This window comes from Opisthocomus hoazin, chromosome 23, assembly GCF_030867145.1.
Source record: "Opisthocomus hoazin isolate bOpiHoa1 chromosome 23, bOpiHoa1.hap1, whole genome shotgun sequence".
Taxonomy (NCBI): Eukaryota; Metazoa; Chordata; class Aves; order Opisthocomiformes; family Opisthocomidae; genus Opisthocomus; species Opisthocomus hoazin.
This window is the reverse complement of record NC_134436.1, coordinates 9,045,385-9,071,116: the sequence shown is the minus strand read 5'-3', so window position 1 is coordinate 9,071,116 and position 25,732 is coordinate 9,045,385. Positions and strand designations below refer to the sequence as shown.

General features: G+C 42.1%; 1 protein-coding gene across 5 annotated transcripts in view; it reads left to right on the top strand.

Moving 5' to 3' along the window:
• TENM2 (teneurin transmembrane protein 2) overlaps positions 1-25,732 on the top strand; it is a 1,253,534-nt gene that overhangs the window by 423,781 nt on the left and 804,021 nt on the right. For 4 of the 5 annotated variants that reach the window (XM_075442184.1, XM_075442183.1, XM_075442198.1 and 1 more), the window contains one exon: positions 12,584-12,658. The gene's annotated coding sequence lies outside the window, so the exon portion shown is untranslated. Of the gene's footprint in view, positions 1-1,606; positions 1,651-12,583; positions 12,659-25,732 lie in introns of those variants that run through there. The other variant, XM_075442186.1, reaches the window with a different exon arrangement.

Here is a 25,732-nt window from a genome sequence, read left to right as displayed (position 1 = left end):
GGCTTCTAAACCACTAGGAATCATGTGGTGTAACAGGAAAAAAGACTACTTCTGGTGAAGTTCAGCTCATTTTCAACTTTGTTAACTGGCTAAAGCGCTGGCAGTCCAGGACCAGCTCCTAGGTGAGAGATGTACTTTGACCGCATTCTGAGCAATCCATCCCTGAACTCGCCGTGCTCCTGAACTGCAGTCTTCCCGATCTTCAGCCTAGTGTGAAGTCTCAATAGCCATTTTCCAACTTGGCTGCAGCAGAACTGTCTTTCCAGTATATTCTTTTTGCCGTTGTTGTTCTTCTGATGAGGCAGATCATGGCTGGGAGTAGGCTCTCAAGGCCCACGTAATTATTTCATGGAAATGCTCTAGCGACTGAAATGTTTGGGAGAAACATGCCCTCTTCATGGGGCAGCATTTTGGAAATGGACCCCTCCCCTCAGGACTAAATCCTGTTCATGGAAGAAGTTGATGAAAATCGTCTAGCAGGCATATTGACGAAGATCAAGTCCTGAATGAGTGTTGAGACTCATCATGTCCCTCTGTGACAGATCAGGTGATGGAGGGAAGCTGCACACATGCTCCCCGCCTCCTGCTTCGATTCCAGGTGCCGAGCATGAAAAGTCAGGTTGACCTGATCAGCAGATGATTTCTGCAAGGCAGCAGGTCAACTTTTGAAGTCTCTCCGACGTGTTTATGTTGTCACCCAAAGCTTGCATTTCAGGAGGTAATGAACGCATTTTGCATGTTTTAAAATATTACAGTGTAATTTTTGCACTGTTACACCTTTGTATCGTGAGAGGAGGAATGCATTCCAGGAGGGAAGTGACCATTTCTGTTGTGCTTCTGAGAATAGGTAAGAGGGCGGTGAGCCAGAAGAACCTGGTCAGCAGACAAAATAGCGCTAAGGAGACATTTCAGAAAGCGGGCAGAGAGTCTACAGATGTTGGCAACAACTTAATCAAGTCAACAGCCTACCATTAAGAGAAGACAGTCCAGCTCAGCTTAATTTGAAGTAGCAGAAGTGCCTTCCTGCGTGAACAACCCTATCAGAGTGTGCTTAGGTTTCATGCAGCTTTAGACTCAGCTGTATTCCTGTAATTTTTACCCGGTTATTCTCCCTGTTCTGCTTCTAGTGGCTGCTAATATGTTTTACCAAACTTGAGAATTGAACTACTGAAAGAAAACTATTTAAGGTTTGAAAACAAGGTATTCTTGTGGTTTAGTAGATTGTGGTTCAGGATATCAAAACTCTTGTATTTTTTTCTCTTGTGTCACAAATGGAGTGACTTGAAAGGAACTAAAGTGATTTTTTAGATATTGAATAACACCTATTTTGAAAGGGAAAAAAAAAATCCCAGATTCTGGAAGGATGCGGGGTTTCTAATTAAACTTCTTGGGGCTACATTATAACAGTCTTTCTAACTACTCTCTCACAGCTGGAACACACAACAGAAGTAAAACTAAGGGTACCTGAGCTCTTACATGGTTAAAGTACTTTCAGTTGCCTAAGTTCCCTTGATTTCGTACTGCTGTGCTTGTGATTCTTTAAATTAGCTACAGCTGAGCTGGCTGCAGCTAATGGATAGTTGCTGTGAGCGTGGTTATTTCCATAGTAGATCTGAAGCGAGATGGAGGATATTTCTATTTTCTGATGAGGTAAGGTAGTATTTATACATAGAGCAAACAAATTTAATAATTAAAAGTGTCTCCTTTCTCTTTTTTCCTGTACTAATTGTTGTTAAGCCAAACTGAGGTAATTATAGTGTATGTCTGCACTGCTGCAATGACATTTCTTATTGTGCAGGCTGGCTAGTTTACTGTTCCTAACCCCCTGCACTTCAGTGCAGCCAGCTACCTGAGTGTCTGCCCTGGGGGATTTTGGTTCTTGTTTTCTTTGATTTTTTTTTTTTTTTTTAACAGAGAAAGTGTATTTCTGTGTAGCTGGTGTGTTAATTTTAGCAGTGCTTGCGCTGCCTACTTAGAGGTGAAGTCTGTATGTCACAGTAATGCAGACACGCTTTCTGTTACTCTCTGGAATTCAGTAAAGAAGAAAAAAATATTTTCTCGGTGGTTTAAAAGGTATTTTGAAAAACCTTAAAGTGCAAAATTAAGGAGAGAGAAAGCTGATTCAGTTGGTTTTTAGTTTGTCTCAGTGAGAGAATTCTCAAAGCGAGAAAGACAATAAATACAATTCTGAGAAATATGTTTATTAAACAGATGAGGGGAAGAGGAGATCAATCCAAAATGCATTCTGTCTTTCAGAAGTTGCTGTGGGAAGAAGGTGCCGATATATTTTGCCATGCTTTACGATGCACACCTTTCCCTCACTTTCGCTTGCTTTCCTCCGCCATTTCTCTACCCTGTCCATAAAGAGAAAAAATGATGGGCTGAGGGGCATCCCTCGAGGGGTCCGAGCTCTGAGGAGGGGCTCTTAGTGCAGACCGGTCGCGCCGTGGTCATGGGGAGCTCTGCCAGAGGAGGGAAATGGACAAGCAGAAAGGCAGGAGCGAGAAAGGGTGTAGACTCTTCCTAGAGTTCAGACAGAAAAATCAGTGTTTTGCCTGCTTTCTTCTGAGCAACAGCTTTGCTAAGGGCAACCAGGTAATCTAATTATAGGACTTTGCTATTTCTCTAATCTGTATGACAAAATATAAAGCTGATTCAGGAAACCCACCCTAGTTAGGCAGGTAGCCAGTTACACCTGTGCTGCTGGGTGTCTTAATGATGTGAGTCCAGCTGAATTAAATCTTTCTGATCTGAACACTGGAAATATGGTACGAGTTGTGTTATAAAATGTCCAGTTTTGAAGCTAAATAAGACAATGGAAAATAGTACTAAAGCCTCCTTAAAGAAGATAGAGGGGGAAAAAGACAACAGCAGAAATCTTTGTTGAGAAGTACCTGTAAGAGTTTTTCTTCCCAGCCCTCTGTTAAACATCTGCAGTATGAAGACCTCTGGACAGTCCAGGAGGGTCTTACCGCGATTCCTTCTGTAGTGTTTGATTGGGCCTTAGAAAGGCGAAGTGAAGATGGCATACAAACTGTTCATCAAGCCCAAGATGAACACAAAACCGCAGAGGAATCTTTGTGAACCTGCACTCAGGTTGGTGTGTGTGATTGGTGTGTGCTCTAATGGCGTTAATCGGCTAAGCAATTTGAGACACGTTTTCATTTTTGAAGCTTCATTGTGCAAGAAGCATAGCTGGTGCAGACAGAATGGAAACGTCTGTAAAAGGAAAGGTGACCTGTCGCTAATTCCCCAGAATGAGAGCGTGTTGCTCCTTGGTCATCAGGAGTTGAGAGATCGGAGAGGATGGTTATTTGAAGAACAGTACTTGCCCTTTTATTGACTCTTCTGAATTCGGATGAGTTAGATGAAATATGTAGCTTAGTGTTGTGTCTACATGTAGGATTCGTGGATGTTGCAAGGGGAGGGTGTAGCATGATGACTGACGGAGCTGTGTTGGCAGGCTGCACGTTTCGAAGTCTATCATGACTGTTTCCTTTCAGGGTCACTTACTCCACAGAAAATTTGGGTATGAGCAGGAGCTCTGCAAGCTCACACCAGTGCTCCTTGAAGGCTAGGAACCAGCGTGCAGCAGTTTTTCCAGCAGTTAGCAGTTGTTTAATTTTTCATATTTTTTCTAGTATTGGTTAATATGTAGCAATGTGAAACTATCTAATGGTTAGCGTTTGTGTGGTGGGTACAGCAAGTCCTGTGCATTCTGAGGGATGTAAGTTGTCCTGGCAGCTTTTGGGTACTCGGCAGGACTCTTGCGTTTGTAAGCGGGAGGCAGTGCAGCATATGGAGTAACGGGCTTGGATCCTCTTTGAAAAATTTCTGGAGAATTTACTTTTGAGAAAGGGAAAAAAAATCATGGGTGTCACTGATTCTTGATGCATATGGTAGTTCTAACTTGTTTGCTTGATTGTTGAAACAACCCTTAGTAAATAAATAATAACACAGAAATGTCTAACTTTGCAACTGAGTGCTGGTTTTTGGGGGGCGATACAGATGGTGTTGCTGTCATTGTAACCAGTACCGGTATTAAGTAAAGTATTTATCCCTGCAAGCGTAGGAACACGTGAAATTGTGAAGCTGAACCTGACTGAAAAGCTCTAGGGTTATAAATACGGGAGGCCTCAACATTTGTTTATGTATTTATCAAATTTTCAAAACCGACCCAAAACCTGCATGTGTAGTATCATAGAATCATAGGTTGGATAAGACCTCTAAGATCATGGAGTCCAACCATCCACCCAACACCACCATTCCTACTAAGCCATACCCTGAAGTGCCACATCTACACGTTTTTTAAACACCTGCAGGGATGGGGACTCCACCCCCTCCTTGGGCAGCCTATTTCTGTATGAAAGACAAGAGGCACAATTCCCTGAGAAATGGTCCGGCGGTAGCTGAACGACAGCTTGGTTTTCCTGACGTGGATTAGGACTCTCCATGGGCTGGAGGGAACCTCCTGCTGCGACGGTGGCTCTGCCCCGGCCCACGGGCTCTTCCCAGCCGCCTTCTCGGCCTCGCCGTGCACAGGGCCGTTGCTCACGCTGTTTTCCTCACTGCCTGGAAGCGTTTTGCCCTTTCTTGAACATCGGCTGCTGGGCTGGGCCGTGTCCTGTGTCGGGGCCGCGGCCTCTCCTCCCAGCAGGGCCAGCCCGCATGGCCGGCGTGCGGCACAGTGGGGCCTCATCCGCGGTGAGGCCGAGGGCGCAGAACCTTGGAATGAGAAGAAATGTAAACTGAGGTAGTAACTGGCTAGAGGACAGAAAATTTAAACGATGCTGGAAGCAGTGGGACCAAGTTGGCTAAGAAGGTGTTTTGCTCTAGCACTTCTGTAACTGGTGCAAAACACACCAGTGTAGGTGACGTTTGCTGGTGTAAAAAACAGGCCATCGTCATTCCAGCGTACAGGAAAGCTGGGTGACCTCGGGGGCAGCAGTACCAGACATGGAATTGAGGTCCAGTGGTATGAATTACGGGGTGTGTAATCAAGGAATCAGAAGACTTCTGCTGTGAGTTTGGAGCTCATCAGCTGGACGCACAAAATGAGACTTGGGTGTCGGTACGGGCTGGACCGAGGGTGACTGCTGCCAGGAGTGCCGCTTGCCCATGGAGTGCCATGGGTAAAATGCTTTCTGTAGACAGGGAAGTGTTAAAATGACCTTGCTTTGCAGCACAGTGTTTAAAGTCTTGTTTTCCATGTTAAATAAATGGGGGGGGGGGAGGGGGAAGGATGGGTCAGATACTGTACAATGACAATTAGGATAATGGGTAACATGTCATGCAAATGAGTCTAAAAGGCCTTTAATCATTGGGCCTGCATGAGAAAGGATCTGAATTTATAACTACTTGTTATAAATGCATTAGGAATAAATATTGGGAGAGGGAAAAGAACTATTTAACCTGAAGGAAAATGCTGGTGAAAGAACCAAAATGCTCCAGGTGGCCATGGTCAGAGCGGGTTCTCTCCTACCTTCTGGAGGATCCGAGCTACCTTTGAATAGTTTGGTGGGGTAGCAGAGCCGAGTTGTTTTAAGGCAGAGTAGTGTCGGTTTACACACAGTGGAACAGTGGGCGTAATTGCAATAGCAAAGGATTGTCTCAGTTATCCAGAATTTCTTTTCCAGACAGGTAACTGTTTCGACAGATCTGGAGGGGTCTTTTCACTCAAGTCAAGACATTCCACCTCCTTTTACAGAACAGAAGTGTAGCCTTGCAGTATTAAATGTGGTGGGAGATTAGTGGGTAGCATCTTTGGGAGCAGAGGGGGGCCACCAATAGTCATTACTGCCATGTGAAGCGCCAAGAACCTAAGGAAGAAGAACAAGCTGACATACTTGTGCTTTTTTCCTTGAACTCCATCAATGTCAGCATTTGAGGTAAGATAGGAGAAGGGCTGTGGGCAAATGTAGTGATTAAAAGCAACAGCAAAATACGTTTAATTGCAGAATAATGTGGAATGTGGATTGTCTGATGATGTGTTAATGGTACTCTAACTACAGATAATCACCAAGATTGCCACTGAACATTATTTTTAAAGAGGAAAGAATGGCTTAATGAAGTTTTGAAGTCTGATTGTTGCGGAAATCATACGTGGTGGTCTTTTCTGACAGTAGCTAGTGCCAGTCAGTATTGCAGTTAGCTTGTAATAAAGCACAGCTGTACATCTTACCACCTTTGCACTCGAATACCGCAGTTATCAGTATGGAAGCCATGGTGTGCTGTATGTAGAGACCCTCTTGCAGGACAGTTTTTTTTGTTTTTTTTATGGTGGTTATTTGAAAAATATGTATCCAGGAATGTGCTGTTAATCAAAATGTCATACATAATTATGATACTTGTGTGTTTTTCTGGACAAATTGCTTCCAAGCGATAAAGTAGTTGCATATATACAGGCTGACATTCTTTTAATGTTCTGTGCTTCAAATCATTGGTGAAAACTACTTAAAATTGAAAGAGAAGATATGGCTGTTCTTATCTGGGATACGAAAATATCTGAGTAAGGTGGAGTTAGTACAGACATATTTTTTCTGAAAATTCTGAAGTTTTTCAACCACTTATGCTTGTGTATCCTGGCTGACTTTGCAATGTTGAAGTGAACTCTGACTTTCATTAAAAACTTCCATTTTGATTGTTGGGAACGAAAATCAATCAAGGGAGGACATGCAGTTGGGATGTATGTAGTGAAGACTTTCGAGGCAACCGAAAGTAAATCTGCCAAAGCTAAGTATATATATTCTTCCTTGAGGACATTTCTTTAGAGAATGGGATGTCATCTCCTAGTCCTTTGTAATATATATACTGTGAAAAAGCCAGACGCATAGGAAAGAATCCTGAAAATCACTGTGACTTCAGAATTTCCAATTAGGAAGAAAAGAGTGAAGTCAACAAAGCCGTTTGGTGTTTGTTTCCTGCAGAAAGTCGGGGCAGTGCACAGGTAGTTTGTGCCAAGGGAGCTGGAGCTTTGGGCCCCGGCGCTGCCCCTGGGCTCCGTCCGCTGACTCTCGGCATCTGCCGCTGAGCTGGCCCGTGGATAAAGTCAGCCTTCAAACCAGCATACCCTGTGTGGTGGTGAGGGCTCGGAAGTGAAGGCTTAAAACATCTCGACAGATTTTAGACCAGGATACATGCTTTAAAAATGAAATATTTGCATACCTGCTCTTTTTTTTTTTCCTCTACACCACACCCCTCCCCCCCCCCTTTTCTGGATGTACGTGATAAATGACAGATTCTCTCAGATGATATTCATGTGGTACTCCAAAATAATTCTGCAGACATGGTAAAAGCTTTTAGAGACTGTAAAACTGATTATCTCTTCTGTAGCTCTTTTCATCTTCAAAGCACTTACCAACATTAACTAATTAATCCTCACAGCGTCCCTCTGAGTTAGATATCATTGCCATTATACAGATGAAGGAGTTGAAGCAAACACTTGGTGACAGAGATGGAATTAGAATGCCCAGACCTGTATTTCAGGTGCATCTGCTTGAAGTGCCACGCCGTTCCTCTCTTGACAAATGTGCCCGTAGGTATTAGTACCCCGGCTGTGGCTGAGGGTTGAGTTCCTGTTAATGAAATCCTGTTAGGAATTGCTCTGATGGGAAATTTGTTTGTAGTCTGACAGACTATTCTCTTTTTTAACTCCTCTTCTGCAACTTTGTCGTGAATAGTCCAGAGTGCAAGCATGAGTGTGTTGCCCCAGAAGCAATTTACTTTGAATACAGCTATAGCTAATTTTAAAATGCTTCAGATATTTACTAGAAATGCTAAATTCTTCAGAAGGTAAAACTTGTATTTCTTGGGGGTGTACTGAAAATTTTAAATCACGCTTATGGTCTGTATCCATTCTGCTCTCTGCGGGAGAAATTCTGTAGTGGGCAACATGTTGGGTATCCTGTGCCTGCTCCTTGCTGACTTCGGATGCGTCAGGTGAGCTCCTGGCTGTACTCCGTTACAAGGAAGCCTGGTGAGGACAGGAGGAAAGATGAGAATGGGGGCACTCAAAGTGTACCTAAGTGCTACGACAATATTTTCATATGAGATGATGTAAATTTTTGCAGATCAGCGCATGCTGTGGGATTTTTTTCCCCAGTAAAATAGATGCTTCCATGAAAAAAAATGTTTTGCTGAAAACTCTATTATCTAACCCCTAAAAGTTCTCCTTTTTTGTGGAGCCTTGAGAAAAGGCCCATTAGATATGACAGCTAGATTGCCACCTCTTTCATGATGAGGTCTGGGTGTGTAGGCAATAGTGGGGAACTGGGGAGGTTTGGATCTGTGATTTTTCACAGGTTTTTATGCGTGATGAGATCAGCGATACTTAAACTGAACGAGGAGGATCACGACATGAACTTTAAGGCAACTAGTGAGTGTGATGCTGAGCATAGGCCAATTGACGATCAACACAAATATTACTCCTACAGAAAGCATAATTAAAGCATACAGTAATGATGGCTGCCCAGATCTGCCTGGAAAATCCACATGGAAAATCCTCCTGTTTATTAAGTGGAAGGCTCCCAGTTTGCTAATTGTCAGACTCTCACACTGGCTAATGCTGCTGCCATGCAGAATAAAAATATATTGTCTTAGGCAGAAGCTACTATTTGATATAAAATGTATTCTGTTGAGTAGAGGAAGTACAGTGAGGCTGGGAGCCTGTTTTCTGTAAAATCTAGGTTTGCCCCTTGGCAAATCTGTGCTCCGCAGTGTGAAAGATCGTTAAGGAGATTTAAACTAGTGAGCAGCACCGTCTGTGTGGCCTGCAGTATGTGGAAGGATCTACAAAGCTGTGTGACAGATTGCTATGTGGGCCTTGCTATGACTGATTCTTCCCTGCCCCCCCTTTAAATGATCAAGTCAAAATACATAAAAATCTTCAGATCTCCAGATCTGTCTCTTGGAATATAAAATTTTCAACTTTAAGCCTTAAACTTTGAGGGATGTTTGAAAGAGACTTCGGAATGTTTCTGCTCAATCCTTGTGTGTCTGTACAGGGTTGGTTTCCTCCAGTTAATTGAAAATAAAGTCTCTTATTTGCATATTGTGTGACGGTGGACAAAAGTTTAAGCAAATGTAACTCTCACAGATTTTAACTCTTAGTAGAGAAGGAAAGCAAGAAAGACTGGAAGAGGTTTGTTTGTTTTTGAGAAGTGGTCTGAAAATGATGACGAAATGGTAGGACTTGGAAGTTAGCTTTCATGGAGTTTGTTAAAAGGTAAATCTTTCTTGTAGACCGTTCACTGAGTGCAAACTGCATAACTGATGAGGAGCAATCGTGATGTTCAGGCAAGAAGCAGAAACTGAAGAACAAGCCTCGTTCCTCTAGTCTGAATGCAGTGGCCAGTTTATCAAAATACTTAGTATCACACAACCGAACTTAAAAACCTGAAAATTCACCCTGTTGCTGTAATGAAACAAACTACACAGCAGAAGACTTAAGTTTTGAAAGTCCGGAGGACAGAAGTTACAGGTGTGGTTGAAGACTCTCCCCATCTCCTTTAGGGATGCGTTTTTTAACCATCTCTGAGGCTGATGAGCACTTGGCTTGGTTTCTTTGGTGTCCAAGGGAGAATGTGCCAGCTGAGGAACTGTTTGCCATGAGAACAGCTGCTTAGCAGTCTGTGAGGGGCAAGTACCAGGGCTGGCGAGCAGATGTTGGAGTTGTTGGTGCCAGGACTTCAGCTCTTCCTGGTCGCCAGCTGCTGGGCGCGATGGCTGGGGCCGTAGCTGGTCCCCACCGGGGTGAGTGGGACCGCTTTGCCTCTCTGCGAGTACAGAAAGCTGCTCTGAGGAGGCGAACAGGGTGGGGGCTCTGGTGCTGCCAAGAAATAGCGCTCAAAGTTCAGCAGACGTGCTTTTAGAAGAAAAATGGGAAGTATAAAATTAATATTTAACCAGATTACTTCATTTTGTCTGCTTCATTAATTTTTTATTAATTTATGAAAATGCTGTTGATGGAAATAATATTGACAAGGGTGTGTCGTTTTGGTTGGGTTGGGGTTTTTTAATAACTTCTGGTAAATGGAAACTTACCTTCCTTATGAACACAAACTATCTAACGAGCCACGCTGGGCAAATGCTCTAATAAGACAATAATTATTAGGGGATGGTGCATTAATGTTTTATGTGGTTCATAACTCAGCTTTAAGAGATTAATAATGGAGATGTGAGGGGAATGCTGCCATAAGTGTTTATGATTATGTTAATGTTAAGACATACTGTAGAAAATGAAGTCACTTTCAGGTAGTTACCCTGTCTGTTTGTAGAGAGAGTATTCTGAAGGAAATGTTCTTTACATTTTCTTCCAATAATTCTTCAGCGGTTCTGCCGAAGGGAAGTGATAGGAGCAACTCTCCATGACTACAAATCCACGAGAACCCATTATCACTATTCTTAAAAAGTTATAATTCCAAAGTTGCTTGAGCTGCAGCTCGTTGACCCCAAATCATCAGAGAGCAAGAATTTCAGAACCTTAATCCATTCTGGAAATTTCACAGTTGTTCCTTCTGCTTCTGAAACAAATCCTGGTGCCTCAGAGCTCCGATACAGTTTGACCTGGGCATTTGAATTGACAAAGCCACTTTTAACTAAGTTGTCCTTTCCATAGGCAGAGAGGAATGCTTGGAAAATGTGGAGGTAGCATTTAATCACAATAACAGACTGAACAAATGTAGTAAGGAGAAAGTAATAACTTACTGTGGAAATGGCGGAACGTACGGCAGGGTGGAGTTTTGTAAACCTCTCTAACTAGCTGGGGGCATAACAAACCCATTCTGGTTGCAGATATTTTTTTCTATCTCTTTTTTCGATCTTAAGCAATTGCTGAGTATCCTCCTCTTTTCAAGAAGCTGCTGAAACAAAAGTGCCTTTTGTAGGAGATGAGGATATTTTGCTGTGTGTTAGAAACCAAAACATCTCTTAAAAACTGTGGTGTGTCATTTTGATGCTGTAGCTAGATTAAAAATGAAGTATTCATGTTTTTCTAGAGTATTTCTCTCTGGCCCTCTTTTGTCACAGAGTATGTGTAGCTATGTGGTCTTCAGTTGGCTCCATTCTTCTGTGTTGAATTTTTGCTCTCTGCCCCTTCTCTTCATATCTTGATCATATTTTCTAATCAGAACCTGAACCCAGTAACAGCTGAGTTGAGCTTTTAAGAGCATGAAGTGAGACGGAAGTTAAGCAGTACAAGTTCACCTATGCAGAATTGCTCCTACTACCAGCATACCACAAGCATGAGCAAACTTGCAGACTTGTGTTTTCCTCCTGCTTTTAAGCGCCTGCACGCGTACTGTTAATACTCCTACCTAACGTGTGCAACACACGACTGTTTATCACGGCCCAGCAGGCAGGAGACAGATATTCTCCAACAGCACTACTGTATCCTTATCTCCATAGTGCTAATATTATCCCCTGCCAAAACAGACATGATATATTGAAGTATCTGTAACCGTTACAGGATCTCTGCATATCCCTTGAATTTAGCCTGCAGCAAGTCTGTCATCCATGGTGATCCTGATGCTGCAGCTGATGTTGCAAGAAGCAGCCTGAAAATATTGTCGGAGCAGTGGTGCTGACTTAAAAGCAGTACAGCCTCTAGTGACCTGTGAATTGAGACGTGTCCATCAAACTAGAGTGCCTGCTTTTGCCATCCCTACCTCTTCTTTATGTTCTGGTAGTAGTCCCCTGTCATGTTTGTAACCCTCTGTCAGATAGCGATGGGGTTCAGATCATAGCCACAAGCTAGCTAGAACCATAGTTAGGGGCCAAACTTAGCCAGTATTCAATCTTACCAGTAGTTAACGGAATAGTTTCCAATCCACCAAAGTTTGTTTGAATTTTGGGAAAACTTTATTTTCTTTAATTTTGCTGACTGGATTAAACCTGACACCGTAATGTAGGAAAAGGCCAAGTCCAATACCGCAAACCATTTTCTGTTTTATTATCTCCAATATTTGCATACGGCAGTGTTCAGTTACACCACAATGGTGCAGAGATCCAATCTTTGCAATGTAGTGACTTCCCGATGATCTGTCTTTAAATGATAAATGAAAAGAATATGTTGCCTTCCAGCTGCATATATGGCAAAGTTTATCGCCACCTGAACCTGCTTTTGATTCCTTGGGTGGGTGGGGAGGTGTAGAAGGAAGGTTAAAAACCTCCATGTCACACTCTTTGCTAACCTGTCCTCATACGGTTACGTTATCTGGATGTATTTCCAGTGTTGTTCAACCTCCCTGAAATAAATCTTTCTGAAATCTGAAGGGGAAAAGTGGCTGTGTGGGGTTAACCTTGGGATTTTAGAACAGAGTTTAGATCAAATCGACACCCTTGGCTATTGGTGAACCACAGGTTCTCCTTGATCATGTTAAGTCCCTCCATCACCCACTCCAGCGTGGCCCTTTTGAAATGCAGAAATCTGTCACTTCTGAGATAAACCCACTAATCCACCGCGCTGCTTGGCACGTTCTCTGTTCAGTGGGCAAATTTCTTATGTGGATATTTTCTATCGCTTTTGCCAGTGCCAGCTCTGTGTCATAAGCTGACGGCTTTAACTAGTGATTTTTCTGTTTTTCAGATTCAACGGAGAAATCCAAACACCTCTCTGTGAAGTGTTTTTGGAGTTTATCCCCTGCTGAAAGTCTCCTCTAAGGTAATGGTTGCGAATGACAGCAGGCGTATTGTAAACAAAATTTCTGAAAAATGTTTCTTGCTCATCCCAAGAGCTTGTGAATTCTGTCGTCGGCATTATTCCTCCCAGCACCAGCAGCAGCCTCTGTCAGTCTTGCTGGTTTAATATCCACGGGAGTCTTTGTTCTGGTTATTTTTGGTTAATCTTTTTAATCATACTTTCACTTCCTATGCCGTGTCTGTTGTGTGTACGGTCGTGCTAATGAGCTTGTGCACTTTATTTCTGAAATCACTCTCGGTCTAGTTCCAGTGCAGTTTGTATAGAAGCTCGTTGTCCCTGTCAGATTCTAAAGATTTTCCAGTGTAATGCTTACTTTTGGGTTCTCTAGTGGAATGTTTGTGTGTTCAAATCCTCATGTGTCTGTGTATATATGTGTAAATGCAGCTGGATACCCATTTACATATGTGTATATAAAAATATTTATGTATGTGTATGTATATATGCGCATACACCTGCAACTTTTGTTACTACACTTGAAAAATATATATACACACACACCTAAATCCCTAAGTGAGTTTCTTTTTTGAGAAGAGAGGCCATTGTGATGGCTGTAAGGTCCTTAGAATCTCTGGATCTGTCCTGAGCTCTCTTGGCAGCTCTGTGCTTTGCAGAATAAACAGCTTCTGTTGTATTAAAGCAGAGGCTGTAGTCAGGGGCATTTTAGATTCCTACTGACACTCTTGCATCAGCCTGCTTTGCTCTTCCTGGGCTGCTTTTGTGAGCAAGTCTCATTATTTGGGAAAATAAAAATGGGTATATCACAGTGCTTTGGCTCCTTGCTGAAAATTAAAGACCCGGGACATAATCATGAGTCTTTTCGAGTACTTGTATTGATTACTGTTACTGTATTGCTTAGGTTAGGATGCAGCAAGACGGTTAATTGCTAACCAAGTATCGCTGGTTTGTAGTTCGCTGTTGGAAGGAATTACTGAGGAGGGTTTTCCTCTGTTCCTGTGTGCTACCCTAGCACCTTTTTTTTTTCTTCTAGGTGTTTAGTGGTCTGTTTTACAATGTGGTTCTTTTTCACAGCAAAAATAGGTCTTGTCAGCAGAAAATTATGGCACGTATAAACTGGTGATGTGAGGGGTTGTAGCTTTCTATCTTCCCTTTCCGCTTTCAAGTCAGACGTGTACTGAAAGAGCTATTTCTGAGTTTTGAGGTTCAACATCATAACGCCTAAGAATGCTGCTTCCATGATTTCACTGTCGGTTTGTTTTTGGGGAGACGCGTTTGATAGTTAGGCTGATCACAGGGTGGCCCATACATGCAGGTTGTGCAGGACTGCCAGGTGAAAAATCTGCAGCCTGTGTAGGGTACAGCCAGGCAAAACGTGGTGTAGAGGGCTGGAAAATGTAGGCAGGGATGGTTCTGGAAAACTGAGCAGCAGTCAACCTAGAGGAAACTAACCCACTTGTCAGGGGGAAGATACGATCAGAAACCTAGAGTAACATAGCACTACGCTAAGTGACAATGGAAAATCACGTTCCTCCTCTGTCACCTGACTTTTTTCATTTTGTTGTTGCGTGTCCCCCTGTCACCTTCCCCCGGTGACTGCAGCCTCTGCGGTCCCAACGACTCTGGAATTTGTTAGGCTAACACAACATAACCCGTGAGCAAGTTGTTGGATCTAGCAGCACCACCTGCAAGGTCATGAGTTTCTAAGCAGGTTTCAAATATTCAAGTGCACTTCTCTGCCGTGAACTCAGGTTTGATGTAGATGATAATTATACAGCACTGATAACTAGGGGCGAAAAACAATTTGAAATTTGATATTTTGTATCATAGGTCATCCTTTAAATTGTATTAATTATATTAATGCCTTCAAATACTTAAATGAATTGGTCAAATAGCTCAAGAGGACAACGATTAGGAATATATAGTTCTAAAATAATAAATGTGTTAAAAGGAAGTGATTGCAACCCAGAGGATATGCCCCAAACAACTGGATTAGAATATGTAGTAGCAATCCACAGGGGTTTTTTTTGCATACTGCAGATTGACCAGGTGTGTTAATACAGTTTCTCATGAGATGATAATTACACTTAGGGAAAACGCGAGGTAAATTTCAGCAATTTAAAGCCACATTCTCTGTTTCTTTCTGGAGATTCAGGTAATTGGAGAGCTTATGGTTTATGCAAAATTCTTACTTCATACCTTTCTTCTGCACGGGAGTTCTTTGTCTGCATCTTTAATATCCCTGGATGTGATCAGCTCCGTTTGGAAATGATGCCTTAGTTTCAATGGCAGAGTTGTTTAGGTTGTTTAGGTCCACAAGCAAGCTTGGAGAGCCAGGCAGGGAGGGACTGGGTAGACAGTTTCTTTTGTCTCTAAAAGTTTCCACAGCTTTTGTCTGGCTTTGCTGCTTTGTATAATGCGCAAAAGAACACTTCAAAAAGTTGCATATTTATGGAATTGCTTTAAAAACTTAAAGTGTATTGTTTTGGAAACTATTGTACAATAGAAGAAAATAATTTGAATATGAATGCAAATATTGAAGTCAGTACGTGGAGGGATTATGAACCAGGATTTTGCCAGTCGTGAAGAAAAGCAAAGCTGCGGTAATGGCTGGTGTTCTGTGCAAATACTGGATGGAAAGAATAAAGAATCACTGACGTAATGCTGACTTCTCAGCGGCAACAGATATTTACTCATTAGTGGTACTGGGGTTCTTTTTTTGGGTTTGTGGATTTTTTTCCCAGCTATGTCAAATAGAACATTTTATAATAATCTTCAGCTAACAGCACTTAGATTCTGCGGTAAAGCATTTGGGGCTTTTTTTCCCCCCTCCAGGCTTTTTTGTTTTCCTTTTCATTTTTTTCGTGCATATAAGTCTTTGAGAAAATATCTTCTTTCTGTTTGGCTCCTGGAAGTGTACTAGTGCTGCAGCAGGGCATCCACTCTCAAGAAATTTTGATGAGCCTACTTCACAGCCAGCTACAAATATTTATAACCTTGAGGTTGTCTTTGATCCTAAGTCAGCTTTCAATTACCATTTTAGTTACGGTGGGGGGAAAAAAAAAAAAAGATTTTATCATTTCTGAACATAACAGACTCAGGAGGATGCAGCTATTTTAAGGCTTCTGTTACTAATTATAGCTAACTTATTACCGTACGTTGTTGCTGGCCTTCCAGAATACTTGTTTATATAGAATTCATCAGCTAGGGGATTAATTTCCTGAAGTTTTACTTGGACCGTTGCACAAGTGAGGAGATAGTCACAGCATTATTTATGAGAAAATTTTCGATTACTTTGTAAATTCTGTTCCTTTCTTATACAAGAGAGAGAGCAAACCACCACGAATCCTGAGCTATTTGTTTAATATTTTAATGAATGTTAGATGAAGATTTGGATGGATTCTTTGTCTTTCAGGATTGTCGTACACCTTGAAACTCTCAAATGTGCTGGATGTGATTTGTAGCAGGAATGTTTGGAATATGTAGCGTCAGTGTCATGTTTTATGACCTCTGTAACCTCACTTGCACTGTGATAGCAAATACATCAAACAACTCTGGCTGAATTAGGCAGGGAAGTTACAGAAGGGTGCCAGTGTGAAACTGCCGTGTGAAAGGCCTCCATCCAACTCGCTTGCTAGACACGCATTTTACTATTGTAATCTTCAAGATAATCTTTCATGCTTTAAAAATATTGTATATCTTTTATTCGTGACAAATTTTTGTATATCAGTATGATTCAGTCTTTGTCAAAGTGTGCGTATTGAAAACTGAAGAAATCTAAATTCAAATTGAGGAATGAAGTGATCAGTGCCATCTATTTCTTATGTATGTCTCTTTTAGTTTTTCTTTCCCTTTTTTCTTTTTTTCCTTTTTAAACCAGGTGAATCTCTTTCCTCTGTACAAACTGTTTGCCTCATTCCTAGGACTGTGATGTGGAAAACAGACACGAAAGTTGCTGTTATGCACACACTTGTAAATTAAAATCAGGGTTCTCACTGGGGCTAGAAAAGCATAAAAGAAAAGCTTGATTTCTAGCATGGTGGGCGAGAGACCTGAAATGAGTATAAAACTCTGCTGACCACGTTACTGAGTTACTGCTCACCAGCAGGACGCAAACTGTCTGTGCAGTAGTGACTTGCAGCCAGGATAGTGTGTTCTCACTTTGGAGAAGCTTATCAATCATTTTTTAATCTGATTTTGGATTAGTCGGCTTGTGCTTTACTTGCTTAGCACGTTCTAGCATTGGCTTTTTCTTTAGTAGTATATGACTTGATTATGTATTTGTGTTGTGCTTTTTCATAATTCCCAAGGTTTGGCTATTGAATGCTGTCAGATTTTCCTTTTTGTAAATGTTAATTGAAGAGGGGAAAAAAAACCGCTGGGTTTTTCGTTTAGCCGCCTTATGTTCCTGTTGCTCTGTGAGTAAACAACAAAAAATCCAACTTTATATTTTAACTTCTCCATATGATTAACCTTTTCATCAGATGAGTGTAGTGAAAATCTAAATGAAATAGTTGTTCTCTCCAGTAGAACGTCCTGCATTTAATGCCAAATCCATCCCTGTGCCAACATCTTTAACAAAATGGGCAGGGGAGCTGCCAGCGTAGCTGCGTATTGAGCACTGAGCATAGTTTTTTGCCATTTTGCCAGCGGACTTCTTCAAAAAATTGTGGAGAAGTAGAATCTCTCCATGACCTCTGTACCAAAGTCTGCAATGATTATTGTAACAAGTACTCCATGAAGAGACGGTGCTATCGCATTCATGACGGGGCCTGCGAACTGTTTGCTTGTCTCCCTGAAATGTTTTCTGGTGCAACAATGAGGTATCTTTTCATGTCGGTAGTACGAGAACTTAATGGACAGATCAAAGGTTGCATTCACTTGATGCTAGTCTCTGTTTCAAGTATGAAGGGAAGGGGCCTGAAGTAGAATACGAAAGCGCTGTGATGGTGCTGTAATCTCTCAAGGTGTTAATCAGAAAATGCCAGCAGAAATCTTGAAAGAGCAAAATGCAAATAAAGAAAAGAGGGAGATAGAGAGCTGGGTAGAAGTGCCAGAGGGTTGTGGGATATTTTTTATTATTATTATTATTTCAGTCCAAGGTAAGTGCAGAGACTTGTTTTGGAAGATAACCTGCTAGTTTTTAATGAAATGGCAAGTTAGGAGAAAAGATGGACAGGGAAGGTTTTGAGGAAAGGTCTTGGAGCTGTACTGTTTTGCTTGATATGTTGGATTAGTAGCTGTACAACATCTGCGTTTGGACTGCAAATTACTGAAGGTACCCATTCTTCACCTACCACTTTAGCAAGTATCTGTGATAGTGAGACGGAGTGCTTGGCAAAACCATGAATAAAAATGATGCTTAGCTGCACAGTGACTGTAGCTGTGAGCATTTTTGCGTACAGTGCGCATGTGCGTGCAGGAACGTGCATGTGTACAGAAGGGCATGGACATGTGCATTTCTAAATCCAGCCATCAGCTTTCTGGTACTAGGAAAGGGCTTGTGCATTAAAGATGAAGGAAAAGCATTATATTCTTATGTAATATTTAAGATTATTTCATTTTCATTCTTCCTTTTTACAAAGCTGGATGTTTCCTCTAGTGACATTTAAGTACTCGGATATAATTCTTTTCGTACGTAAAAGCCTCATCACTTTCTGTGAAGAGTAAGCTATGCATTGTAATTATTTGCTCCAAAATCTTCCATGTATAGCTTAGCTGCAAGGTTGGTCAGACCTCATGGTCCTTAGGGATTGTTTACACAAACAGTTTGCTCACTTGTCTATTTATAAATATGATTTGTGCAAATAGTGAAATAAACATTTGTTCCCTCTACAGTACTACTATTTCTATTTGCATTAGTAAAAGAATACATAATGTGTAAATATCCTTCAGATAATAAACTTTATACCTGCCAAATTTCAGTTTCAGATTAATGCCATACGGTCAGTACAAGATGGTGTTTATTTTAGATGTCTAAAAACTACAGATTATTGCTGCTGGATAGTTACACCTTGGCCAAAAATGAATGAAAAAGTGACGTATGACTGATGCTCCTGTGTGCATCTTATCTTCTTGCCTGTGAAAGAAACTGTTAGAAACGAGGAAATACACCCCAGAGTTGAGCAAAGTCACCGGGTTTTTTGGTGAGGATGTTGTGATTTATCCAAGAGACGCTGCATCGCAGCACACAGGGGTTTGGAGAGACAGCTCATCGTAATCTCCGGGGCCACGACCTAACAGATTAAATAGAACGAAGCGTTTGTATTGTCAGAGCAATTCTGTCTAGAGGACAAAACGTTTTATTTAGGGGGTAGATTGATGGGATTAAAGCTTTGAAGTGATTCACTTTACACACAGAAATTTACTGTAAATTGTTTTTTGTTAAACCAGGCACTGGATTGTTGAAGGAATTATTTTAGGACAGATGAGTTCATTTAAATGAAGAGTGAAGGATCAGAAACCTCAGAATTTATTAGTAAACTTAGTCCCCGCCATTCCTTTGCTCAAAAGCAACATAATCTTCTCTTACTTTATATTTTTTTGAACTTGCAGACTATTTGGAAGAACAGAAGGCATCTAATCCTGTCCCTTTATTCCTTTTCAGCACTAAATAAACTTGGAATGCCACAAGGTATCAGAATAATCAGAAATTCAAATAATTCTTTATGGGGAGAGAGGTGCTATCTGTTTTATTTAAACATTTGTGAAAAAAAGGCACAAATAACTAGTATCTATGATTTGTGGTAGCTTGGTTTCTTGTAGCTACACAACTCTTTAGAACAAACAGAGCAATATGCTATGAAAGTGTGTATCCTTTTCACAAATGCAATTCTTCACTCTAACAAAATTACCTAAATGTTTAAATAAACAGTTTACAGTGAGAGTCTTTTCATTGTCTTTCCCTTTCCTTGTAATGCTCAGCAGGTGTTTAAATGTTTTATTTTTCACTTCAAACTGTCAGTGTGAAGGAATACTAATAAATGTGTTAGTTTTAGCTAATCCCAAATTCCCTGTGCGCAGTTTCTTAGTTTATAGTTATCTGTGCGAGTTCGAAATCTATTACCGTGTGCTCGTCTTCCACCCAACTCTATTCACCAAGCATCAAAACTCATCAGTGAGATGGAACAATGCCATTTAATTAGTCTTTGATATACAGTTAAATTAGGTCTTAATAAGGGGTAGTGCATCCGAAAATCAATTATCTCGCTTTTCTTAATAAGAGCAACTAATTAGTAGGTAAATCGCCACAGTTCCCCTTTTATCCCACGGTTTTTACAGTCTTGTGGAGGAGATTAGGCTGAGGAAATCACTCCCCAATAGCTTGGAGAAATTTTAGGGCGTATCTCAGAAAATGCTTTGCCAAGCAAACTGCAGTACAGAAAAGAAACAAAAAAGATATTTGGGGGCGAGGAGGGGGAAGGTCTCAGAAGAAATGCTTAATTTCCTGAGAATTTTGCCCGAATTCCTTGTGTCAGGTCACCTACCTGACAAAAGCAAGCAGCAACACGTGTTGCGCTGCCAGCAGCGATCTGGCAACGTACAGCGAGTGTCTGTCCTGGGGATCGGTTCAACGCAGTCAGCAGTTAACCGAAATACCTCTTGTTTCATGGAAAACTGTGCAGCTGCAAGGAAAGGCAAGCTTAGGGGCTCTAAGCACAGTCTTTACAAAATATAGCTTTACGTGGAGAACGGCTTTCTTCTAGATGGAGAATCAGAACCCCGAAGGTGAGAAGAATTGCCATGCCCTATGAAAGAAGAGCGCAGCAATCTTGGAAAAAGTCAGCATTTATCCATAACCAGAATTGTTCCGTGTTTAGGCACGCGAGTGTTGTGTTTGAGATCTCATTTTTTAACAAAGACTTCCAGCTTCTTGAAATGGATGTTTCTTCCATTTTTTTAATCTATGTTCCCAGTTACAACAAACCAACTGCTGGAAAAAAATCAGGGTGCAAGCAGAGTATTGCAAAGAGTGGTCAGGATTTCTTCACAAGTTCCATCGGTCTCAAAATGCTACTAGACATCTGCTGACTTTGACAGAGCCGCATTTAATCCAGTGATGCAGGCTAGTATACAGTACATTGCCATAGATTTGTCAGATTTGATGGCGCCTTGTGGAGTTTCTGCTGTCAAAAGATGGCGTCATTCTCTTTCATTGGATAGTCTTTTTTTTTCTCATGGTCAAACGTTTGAAGGGAACTCAAGGACACGCTTGTGATTAATCAACAAATGGAGAGACTTTTTTTTCATGCTTTTTCTGCTGCTGCTACATCCTGCATATACCAGTCCCTTCACACCAAACTCCCTTGCCAAGCATGTCAGAGAGATTTTATAACTGTGAAAGTGTGATGTTATTGCTTCAGTTTCCCTTATGCTTATTGTTGCAGTTTTTCTAGACACTTTCTGGTGTTAGTCATTAATGACAACACAGTGCCCCCGTTTAGAGAGTCGGAGGTTGCCGTCTGTTCTTTGTTTTTCCTCCCTGCTGCATTACTCATGCTTTTTGTGGAAGGCAATGTTCTGAAGGCAGCCATTTCTCCCTGTGAGGCTTGATGAGACGACGTATTCTTTGGTATCTATCTATTCTGATTCAAATGCTTATCCCAGTAATTCAGCTCATGATCTTAACGGTACCAGAAAGCCGTGAGAAGCAGTTCTCCTGTTTGACTTTTGACTGATCTGGGACAGGCGATTATAATAGTGAATATTTGAATCTCCAGACAGTAACATTGACATTAGCATCTCTGCAATTATGTCAGTGGTCTTTTTGTTGGAGGTTGGCTGAAGCAGCAGAGAAGAAAATCAAACGTTCCATCCAGTTCCCTTGCGTGTTCTCTGTCTGTAGACAACCAGTCCGGAACCTGCACACCAAATGCTAATGTGCCCGAATAGAATGCGTGTACCAGTGTTTGCGCTCTGGACACGCGCGAATAAAATGGGTCAAAAACTTGCTGCGAATGCCTGTGGTAGGAGGAGGGGGGGAAAAACAACAAAAAACCTAGCGAACGCTGTATTTTGACCTTGCCTTTGGTGCCTCAGATGACTTCTCAAGCCTCTTGAGCTTTTCTGGCCCTCTCCTCCACAGAGGAAAGTTAAGATGGGGTGGAGATTTTAGCAGGCCGCAAACCAACCTAGGTGCAGCTGAAGCATCTACATTAAGTGTGCTTCTGCTGATAGCCTCACATTTAACAGGGCTGAAGGGAATAAACTGAACTGGTAGCACGGCTTCACGACCACGTTTTCTGTAGATGTGGGTATCAGGTTTCTGGATGGACGCTCCTTGCAAGTTTGAAGCTATTTTTAAAGCATGTACTTTAATATATTTTTAATTGAAGCTGGAATGGTGAATTAGACTAACTTGTAATTAGTAATGAAACACTGTGGGCAGTTGGGAAAGAGCCGTTCAGTGTGTTCCCAGCATTCTTGTTTGCGTGTTCCATTTCACACATATGCGATTTCTTTGAAGAAATTAGAAAAAGTCAGCAAGCTTTGAAACACAACCGGAGAATGTAAAATAACAGGAATCCTTCTGTTGACCTCTGCAGATTTCAGATCTGGTTCATAATGGCGACGAGAAGGTCACCATCTCCCAGTCGGCCTTGTCCCCAGCTGTACATCCTAGGTGAAGGCCAAGCTGGAACCCAGAGGGGTCACAGCAGCTTAGCTGGGCTTCGGGAACAGCTGTGTCCCCGTGCCCCGAAAGCAACTCTTTAGTATAATGCCTTTTGACTTACAGCAATGTGTTTGGATCAAACTATTGCCATAGTAAGTACTAGCAAGCTGTTTAAGGGGTAACAGAAGGTCATTTCACTGAGTGAAGATGAATGTTCAGTGCTATTTTTTCCAATTTATTATGTAGTCCTGAAAAAATTACCGTGCCAATTTTATGTTCTGTTCTGCAAATCTCTCACTTTTCCCATTTTGCGATGGACCTGCTTTCAGATATGAGTCTTTGTTCCTGCAAAATATTGAAGGGTTCATGGCATGCGAGTTGGAGAAAATACCTAATTTGATATGTTTGCAGTTAAATAAAGTTCATTTTTCCTTCATGAAGAATAGCTGAAGAGAAAGAAAAGATATCTTTGTCTTCTTGTCTGCTCCCTGTTGCAATAGTAATGCATCTTATCCCTGCCAAAGGGCATGGTGGGCTCGGGTGAAATCATCAGACAGGACAGAATTTCATCTCCTAATGCCCTCTTACTTTGTCCCCCCTTTGATAGCTTTTATTGTGCAACCCACCACTCTGTGAAGTGGGTTCTCCTCAGCAGTATCAACTGATTATATTTATAAATCAATGATGCATGCTTTATTTAAAACTGAAAAAAAAGTGGCTGAAATTGAGAACCTCTGTTTGGTGTCAGGGAATTAACAGTTGAGCAGGTCTGTTCTGTTCTCTGTCATCTTGTCTCCTCCAAGCAGCTTGGACATTTTGTTGCTGTCACCTTGCTGTGGTTGTATCACGATTTACATCTGCAGCTTGCAAACAGCAGTACCGCGAGCCGTTTGACAAGTGGCAGTTTCGCTAGTAAACAAATCAGCGACGCACTTGGAGTGATTAGCAGGGATTGTCAGCGCTGGAGGTGGGGTTGGTGCCTGGAACGGGCTTTGCCCGAAGCAGACCTTCCCGGTTAGGATGCCTGCATGGCACGGGGGGAAACCACCCCATGCAACTACCTTCTGGCTTCAGGTGCAATACCTGTGTAAGATTCAGGCTGGAATCAGTAGTTTGCATGAAACTTTGGGTCGTGTCCTATCCACGTGCAGTCTGTGGATGTTATTCCAAAGACTGATTCCAAAACAAAAGACCGAGGAACTCTATCGAACAAGATCTTTGCGAGGCAGTTACCTGTTCATTTGGGTAAATAAAGGAGAGAAGATGTCAGCACAAGAATAAAGCCTTGACTGCAGCTACAGCTATGACTTGGTGCAGAAGGTGGAAGAAGAGGCGACTCTCAAAGTCTGTGGCAAACTTGCCCACATGTACCATTTTTATTCTGTCTCTGCTTATTTGCCAAACGGATTTTTTCATACATCCCAAAGGTAACACTTCAGGCTTGCGCGTGTGTTGTCATCTCTTGTCTTGAGGTAGCCTTTCAGAGCCTCACCCCGGGTGTCAAAGCCGTGTTTTAGAGCAATACTTTGACTTAAAGAAACTTACAGACGCTAAAGCAAAATGAAATGTGAATCATTAGAACAAAATCTCCCTGACCTTAAGTTCAAATGATCACAGCTGTAATGGCCTATGGAGTTGCTTGTCGTGAACTTTTCAGAATCTCACTCTTAACCTTATTATAATTCAAATTAAAATGTTATTTAAAACCACCAGACCTCTTTGCAGGCGGAGACCGGTAACTTTACTGTCCTTTTCCCTGTACGACTGTTGAATCATGCATCAGTGCGGCGTATAAAACACTACCAAAGAAGAAAGTCTGGTCAAGTATTTAAAATTAACTTTGTGCTGATGTAAAGGACTACACAGAGTAACAGGTCAGAGAAATCAACTGTAGGGTGGCTGCGTCTGGGTCTTTAATATTAACGAAGGGTTGTTCGTTCATCTAGCAATCTGCTTTGCTAGGTTTGCTGCTTCCCCATACGTACCTGTGTGATTTGTCCCCCCGTTCCCTATCTTCTCCTCGTTGACAATGAGCTGCGCTGATTTAGAGGCCAAGATTGCGATCAGAACCGTGAGATACCGCAGGCTGAATGTTTTTGCGTATGCATCTTTTCAGCAGGAATTTGATTCCTGTCCTCCCTCTCTTCTTTGAGATAAAGCCTTCTAGCCTCTCCGGGAGTCTGGGGAAAAACAAAAATGTCAGCAGCTGTACAACAAATTATAAATTTCACCTGCATTTAAAATTTAATTTAAAATAATCTAACCTTGTCTCATTTTAAATGCCAGCAAGTTTGATATTTCTTTTTACATGCACTTGAATTTACTCCCTGCAATGATAGATGGTTATAAATATTCCTTACTCCGTCGGCTGTTAATCATTTCATGTTTCATCTCTGTCCTTTGGGTAAACAGAATCCTATAAAACAGTAACTGACGAGTAACTTTCTTACGCTGTTGTTTCCTTGCTACTGCAAGTATTTCATTCCCTATGTTTTTTTCCCTGTCACTTCTCACTTCTCTCTATATTTTGTCTTTTCCTTTCCCCCTTCCCTTCATTTCCTGCTTTTACCTCTCGATTTCTCTTTAATTTTACAGCCCTCTCCTGAAAACGCGCACCAATGCCAGGAGGAAAATGAAGCAGTGGCCGTCCTGTTTCCCTTCCCCCCGTTCCGCCCCGCGCGTGAGGACTTGCCTTCTCCAGAGGCAAAGCTCATTACGGCCCCGGCCCAGGGCAGCATGTCGCAGTTCCAGGAAATTTAAAACTCTTCTCCGCCTTTGTGGCTCGAGCTCTGGGGAGAGTAATTTCGGCAATACGTTGTTTTACTCAGCGCCGTTACAACAATCCGCCGCCCTTGCTCAAACCCCTTTGCACTGGGGAGGAGGCTGGGGGGCCAGGGCGGAGGGTGGCACAGAGTGAAGCTGGGAGCGGAGACGGCCGCGGCAAACTGTGGGGTCAGTTTTCCACTCTCAGCAGCCGCCTTCCCTTACGCAAGCGTGTGCTTTACCTGTGGCTGCAGCTGTCACGCAGCTGGATGAAGGCGTAAACAGTCATTGACTTATCTCGACCCGTTGTTCCGTTTCAGAAACAGGTTATTTAACAAATGAATGTCAAATGCTTTCCCCTAATTTATGAACCGCACCGCTGGCGCACGGGGAGCCGTGTGGCTTTGAAGTTAGAGTTTAATAGCGAAGGCGGTTGTGTTTGCTTTACCATCCATTACGGCCATGGTTAATCCTGGCTGAATGCTGCACCGCCGCTCGGGAGTCGGAGACTACGCGGCTGGGTGGTTTTTCTCGTGGAAAGAGCATTCCCGGTGCGTTGTGCGTTGGCCAGTCCTGCGACGTCAGGAGGGCGGTGGGAATGCACTGCACGATTGCCACTCCCCTTTCAGCTTCGGTGCTTCCCCTGGTATTGTGGTGCCTTTCGACTTTCATTTGCACAGAAACACTTACCGGTGGAAGTGATT